The sequence below is a fragment of the Arvicanthis niloticus genome, chromosome 14 (genome assembly GCF_011762505.2).
Source record: "Arvicanthis niloticus isolate mArvNil1 chromosome 14, mArvNil1.pat.X, whole genome shotgun sequence".
Lineage (NCBI taxonomy): Eukaryota > Metazoa > Chordata > Mammalia > Rodentia > Muridae > Arvicanthis > Arvicanthis niloticus.
The window spans coordinates 3,974,632-3,982,052 of NC_047671.1; positions in this window are offsets into that span (position 1 = coordinate 3,974,632).

A 7,421-nucleotide genomic window follows, 5' to 3' on the forward strand; every position below is an offset into this window, starting at 1 on the left:
ATTGAATTAAGGGAGTAGTGACCTTATGGCAAGATCCTAATAGCTATATTTAGGTTCAGGCATGGCAGTACAAACCTTTAATCCCAGGAAGCAAAGACAAGCAGATCTTCAGATATGTTTCAAGGCCAGGCTAGAAAAGAACAAGCTCTATGTAAAGAAAAACTTAAATCCAGGCTTTGTGTACCACACCTTCAATCCCAGTTCTTAGGAGACATACATGAAGATCTCTGAGTTCAAAGTCAGTCTAAAGAGGGGCAACTTTAGGACAGCCAAGCTCAGGCAGTGAAAGAGTTGGAAAACAGAAAGCTGGTGGTAATGTAATAGGACAAGAGGCTATGTTCCAGCTTCAGATAGCAGCAGAATTCCACAGCTTTGACCATGTGGATCTGGCTTTAGAGTCCAGAACAGAAGGCATTACAGGTACTATTGATGCTGGTTAGCTGAAAAAATTAGCAGTGATTAAGAAGAGATCAGCATCACTGAGGTGAAATCTTCTGGGAAGTGTTTTCTCAGAGCACAGAAAAGCTGTGTTTCACAGATAGCTAAGGTTGTACTTTGAGCTGTAGCTGTACTTGGTAATGTGTAAGAGTCACCCAGATAGTACTGGTTTTGAAGGCATGATGGGATCATGAAAAGTAGCTGAGGCTTGGCACTGTAAGAGGCCACGGAAAGCCATTGGTGATGGTGCAACCCCAGTTGCAGTTAATGGTCCAAGACTCAAGGGTTCATGCAAAGGAGTTGAGGCTTGGCACTATGAAGAGAACCTATGGGAGGCTATTGGTGAAATCTACTTATAGTAGAAGACCCCAGTGTATTGGAGATGCCAGTACCATGGGATGATCACCAAGAATAGCAACAGCAGAGGAGTGGATCAATCTGAGCTTAGAGTGCTACAGAGGGCAGAGCTAGAAAAGTAATGCCAGCCCTTTGGTGGAGCCCAGATTATGTGTAGATCCCAAATAGTGAAACAAGAAGCTGTATCATGCCAGAGTTGTAGGATATCTGTTGAGGAAAGTCACTAACGGGTAGTAGAATCATCCCAGGAGAAATAAGTTTGTTGGAATCAAGAAAGATGAAAAAGTACTTGGAGATCTGAAGACCACTTTGACATCTCACATGGAGATGCAGAGTTTGGAGTTTGCCCAGCTGTTTTCCTGTCTTGCTTTGGGGGTTACAGTTAAGTGATTGGATGAATCACAGAAGAGACTTTGACTTTTAGACTTTTAACATTGCTGAAACTGCTATAGACTACGGGGACCTTTGAAGTTGGACTAAATGTATTTTGCATTATGCTATGTTTAGGTATGGCCCCCATAGACTCATATGTTTGTACAAGCCTATGGGGGCCAGGGAGTGGAATGTGATGGTTTGTATATGCTTGGCCCAGGGAATGGCATTATTAGAAGGTGTGGCCTTATTGGAATAGGTGTGTCGCTGTGAGTGTAGGCCTTAAGATCTTCATTCTAGTTGCATGGAAGATAGTATTCTGCTAGCAGCCTTCAGATGAAGATGTAGAACTCTCAGTTCCTCCTGAGTGAATAGGAAGGGTGTGTTTAGATACCTAGTTACTTTGGTTGCTGATAATTTAAACTTGGATGCCTCAAAGTGAATTGCACTTGTCCTTTGGGATCAATATTAGTCCATCTTCCAAGTCTGTGAGGAGCCACCTTGAGGATGATGACACTTATAAAGGAAAACATCTAATTGGGGCTTGCTTAAAGTTTAGATTTAGTCCATTTTCAATATAACAGGAAGCATGGCTTCGCACAGGCAGACATGGCTCTAGAGAAGGAACTGAGAAAACTACAACCAGATCCATGAACAGAGGAAGAAGAGAGTCACTATGCCTGGCTTGGGCTTTTGAACTTCAAAGCCCACCCCAGCAACACACTTCTGTTGGGGGCTGACTTTTAGCAGAAAGCAGCTATCAGCTTTGCAGCCATCTTGAGCCATATACCCTGACATGAGACTTGTTTTTCAACAGCCTACAACAGCTGAGCACACTCTGATACCCACATATTTTGTTTTGCTGTTTATTGCCCCCCAGCTGCAAGGCACATGGCAAAAGCCTATAAATACCCCAGAATTCCCTTCAATAAAGGAGACTTGAGACTTGATCAGAACCTCTGTCTTGTCTCCATTCTTCGCGTCTCTTCCCCTTAATCCCCACTCTCTCTCGCTAGACCCTGACCCGCAGACCGGAGCAGCAGCTTGGGCCAGGAAACAGTGGCCACCAAGCATGGAGTGGAGAGGGCCACAACACACTTCCTCCAACAAGATCACACCTACTTACCCTTTCAATTAGTGGAACTCCATAAACATTTACATATAAGCCTATGGCTGCCATACTTATTTAGTCTAAGTCTAAGTAAAAATAAAAACATGTGTAATCAATATGGCAGAAAGGTATGATCCAAGTGTGAGCAAGCAGAAAGAAAAATCCAGTTTTACAACTTTTCACATGAAATCTATCAATAATGAGATAAAATGTTTTCCTTGCACTTAGGATCTAACTCTTAGGCAAACCAATAAACCAACAAATGCACCCTTCTTACAAGCAGCTGAGTACACAAGGGAATTCAGGAGATGATCACTAAGAGTGAAAAGAAAACAGTTGTGTTTGTGTGGTTCAGAGATAACAAACACAATGTACAAAAGGGGGAAAATTCTTTGATGTCTCCTGAATGTTGTTTCCTTAAACTTCAGGATTTTATTTTATTTATTTATTTATTTATTTATTTATGCCTTACTCTCAGAACAGGGAAAGAAAAATGAAGTGATTTTGGACTTTGGAGTGGGCAGTAGATAAATAACATCCAGAAGGATATAATAATGATGGTGTCTTAAAATAAGAAAAGGCAATTTTTGTTGGCCAGAAGCCATACCCTATAATTTATTATGTTCTATCTAAAGAAGAGGTGTGACTCATTAGGAACAGTGATAATGACATATAATGTCTGCAATTATTCAGGCAAAACTTTAGCTTATTACTTGATAAAAAAAATGTGCAAGAAACAACATAATTATTTCTACCTGAAGCTACTAATCAAGCCGAAGGCAGAACTATGGATGTTCTCTGCTTCTTAAATGTGACGAAGGCACATTCTATAATTAACTCTAGCAACACTCTTTTGAGTTGAAGGTTACAATAGCAAACATGTTGTGACTGTACTTGAGAGAAAGAGAGGAAATATATGTAAGTTTATTTGTATGTTGCATGACTTGTAATATCTCTTGATATGCCTCCATCCTGTGGGCAATCTGTAATATCTGTTCAATGTTATAATTATATATTAGTTCATAAACATGTTATCACCTTGCAATCTATACAGCTACATATGCTAATTTGCTTAGTACACATGTTCTCTGCATGTGTACTAAGAAAATTAAATAGAAGAACTAGAAATTAATGTGCACATTGTTGGTGTTGATGACCTACCTACTGGTAATTGGAAAGTACTACTCGTGGACAAGATTTTCCAGTTATTTCATTTGAAGAGAAGTAAATTGGTACATCACATCTCAGCCTCATTTTCATTTTCTTATCCTTGGAAATGGTTGTAATTTATTATTGACCTTCTATACAATGTACATATGTGTCCCAGCCCGAGCTGCTGCTCTGGTCCACTGGTCAGGGTCTAGCAAGAAAGAGAGTGGGGATGGAGGGGAAGAGATGGGAAGAATAGAGACAAGACAGAGGTTCTGATCAAGTCTCCAGTCTCGTTTGTTGAAGGAAAATCCAGGGTATTTATACGCTGGGCATGGATACTGAGTGAGCATTACAGGCATGTATAGCGTGGATAGCACATGCGCCGTGTGCCTTGCAGGTATGGATACCATGTGCACCTTGCAGCTGGGGGCACTGAACAGCAAAACAAGATATGTGGGAAAAACAAGATATTTAAAAGAGTGTGCTCAGTTGTCGTAGGCTGTTGAAAACAAGTCTCCTGTCAGGGTATATGGCTCGAGGTGGCTGCAGAGATGATAGCCACTTCCTGCTAGGAGTCAGCTCTCAACTCATACAATGTATATCCTTGAGGCTGTTAATTGATCAAGTATTCCTGGAAAGCAGAATCATTTTAAAATTTGTCATTTAAAGAATATCCACTAGTTTCTTAGAATTGAGAATTAGATGAATCCTCTAATTATAAAATGTGTTGTATTGATGCATGTATGGCACAGAATATCATCATGCTAAGAGCCAGTGCATTCATACATTTTGATACAATTGGATTCAGTTTTCAGCTCAGGTACTTTTCAGAGCTAGAAAGACTACATCTATGGAGAACACTGAATATTGATTGTATAGATCAAAGGGTATGCCTGGAGTCTGTTCACTAATCCACTCATGAAATGCTCATCTTGGGCTATGTCATTCAAAGATTCCTGAGTCCGTGCCCTAGGTAGAGTCAAGGACACAGACAAAACAAGCATTTTGTTATCTGTATATTTTGCATGCATGTTACTGAGTTTTGTCCTCTGAATCTTCCTGGTTAAAAACAGGCAAAATAATATGAATAACAGCTCAGGAGCTACAATGACTGAGGTTTTGCTTTCACAGACAGTAAAAGGATCTTTATAGCTTCTGGTATTACAGAAAGACACTATTTCAAAGAAAACTTAACATCTTAGTTGTACACAGTAGTTCTTCATTTAACTAAGAATTGACAGTGTTTTAAATAATCAGTAATTTGAATATTGTGTTATCAGTAACAAGTATGTAAAATAAACTAACACAATTCTGTAATTGTAAATGTGTATGAGTATTTACCAAATCTAAAAATTAAGTAGCTTTTAACAGTTATTTTTATATAGCTTCTTTACTGGGGCATACATACAAACACACACACAAAAATCAACCAAAAATTTCTCAGCTACTAAAAATAACTCAGTTCCTTCTTAACTGCCTACTTAAAATACAACAGACTATTTACAAATACTTTAAAAGAAGAAATTATATGTTCTGGGTAACATTTCTCCTCTTGTTAAATTTTCTGTTATTTTCTGAGAAGCATAAAGCTCTATTTAAAGCCCTTAATTGCACCCTGTATATCTTTTTAAAGGATTAGGAGCACAGTTTTACACTTACAATTTAGGATTTCAGAGAAATATTTAAGGGAATAGAGTTAGGCTAGAAGAATAGTATACACATTAACTTAAGTATAAAGTTGGAAATAAAAAAAGCTATCTACTTAATGCCATATCATATAAATGAATGTGGGCAAAGAAACACACAAGATACAGGACAAAGGAGAGAATGTCACACAGTGACTATCCTGGCTTTTTCCATGTCCACAGAAAAGGCTGGGCATTTGCATCAACCAAACTGACACACTTGCGAGGCAGCGAGGCAGGTGCTTTTGTTTCATAGCCACTGAGGCTTTGGACTTGAGCTTTAACACTGAAACCTGTATTGTGAAAGGAGAGACCAATTTCCTCTGACTTATACACACACGCACACACACACACACACACACATCACTAATGCACATATACACACACACACCACACTTACATGCATACACATATCACACCACACACACACACACACACATACACAAACATCCACACAAACACATGGACACATACACACAAGGACAAACACACACACATACAAACACAAACATATGAACACACATAAACACACACACGGACAAACACACACACACATCCATAAAAAGTATCAATAAATAAAAGAACACACAAAAGAAACAATAGAAAGAAAAATAATTCATTTTCTCTAAATGTCAGCCCTATTGACCCACAGTGTTAGTGTTGTCCCAACAGTCATAAAGTAGGAAAGAGAGTAAACTTGTCAGTCTTACTACAGCGCCACAGCCAACAATGGAATGGGGAGGCATAGGCTCCTTTTACCCTATGGTCAGAGCTCTCCCTTGTGAAGTTGCTCTGAGTGTAATTGTGCATCAATTTCCCTAAGTTTTTTAAATTTTCCTTTCATTGCACTAAAATCCATAGAAGATATGAAGAACAGAACATTTTCATTACTCTGTAAAATGACAATAACAATACCAAAGCTATTCTCTACAAGCTAAAATTCTTGACATGTCATGACCACACAGCTTGAAGTCACTCATATAAACTTTAAGCAGACTTCATTCATGTAAGATAAAATATATTTTGACTTGTCCATGTAGTTTTAACAGTATTGGCTTAATCCTCTAGGGTACAGAGGTTAGTGGAATCCCTGAGTGAGTGAAGTCCTGAGAGAATGTGTGCTGTTGACCTGAGCTTGGCTTCATAAAGGACCCCAGAGCCTTAGACAGATGGACAAAGTCTCCCCCTGACCCAGGCTTGAGGCTCATTAGCATAGCAATGCTTTCTGCTGGTGCAAGTGGGGATGTTGACAGCATGTATAGAAAATTTCCACCACAGCTTTTTCTTTTTCAAATTTCTTCTCAAAGATTAAAAAAATGTGAGTTTATTCCTTCCTGTGAGGGCTCAGGAAGGTATACAGAAGAGGAGGCATTAAGATTGTAAGACCCAAAGGGGATGGATGACAACAAGGAACAGTGGCATTGGACACAGGAGGACTGATCCACAGATGAACTCAGAGACTTTGGCAGCATGTACAGATCACACATGCGTGCAAGCTAGTTATGAGAGAGGAAGCTGTACAGTACCTCCCACCCCAACCCAAAAGCTGTCTGTTGTTATCTGTTTGCAAATGAAAACAACTTTCTTCAATGGAATCTCACTGTGTCCAATAGCCAGGTAAAGGAAAGGCCATCCAGAGACCCCCACACCTAGGAATCCATCCCATCTGCAGACACCAAACACTGACAATATTGCTGGTGCAAGGATGGACTTGCTGACTTACTGACAGGAGCCTTGTATGTCTGTCTTGAGAGGGTCTGCCAGCACCTCATCAATACAGATGAAGATACTCATAGCCAGCTATCAGACTGAGCCTGGGGACTCCAGTTGAAGAGCTAGGGGAAGGATTGAAGGAGCTGACAGGGAATGAAGTCCCATAGGAAGAACAATATCAACTAACTAGGCCACCCAGCGCTCCCAGGGACTAAACCACCAGCCAAAGAGTACACATGGAGAGATCCATGGTTCCAGCTACATATGTAGCAGAGAATTACTTTATCTGGCATCAATTAGAGGGGAGGCCCTTGGTCCTGCAGAGGCTTGATGCCCCAGTGTAGGGGGATGCTAGAGTGGTGAGGCAGGAGTGGATGCGTGGAGAGAGGAGAACCCTCATAAAGGCAAAGGAGAGGGAAAATGAGATGGGATGAGGGAGTGTTGCAGAGGGAAACCTAGAAGAGGACAACATTTCAAATGTAAATAATTAAAATAACCACTAAAAAAAGTATGCCCCATACCCAATAGCAGAGGGCCTGCAGAAAATGAATTCAGTATCATTTTTGTAGGGTTTTTGTCTCATATTACTGTGT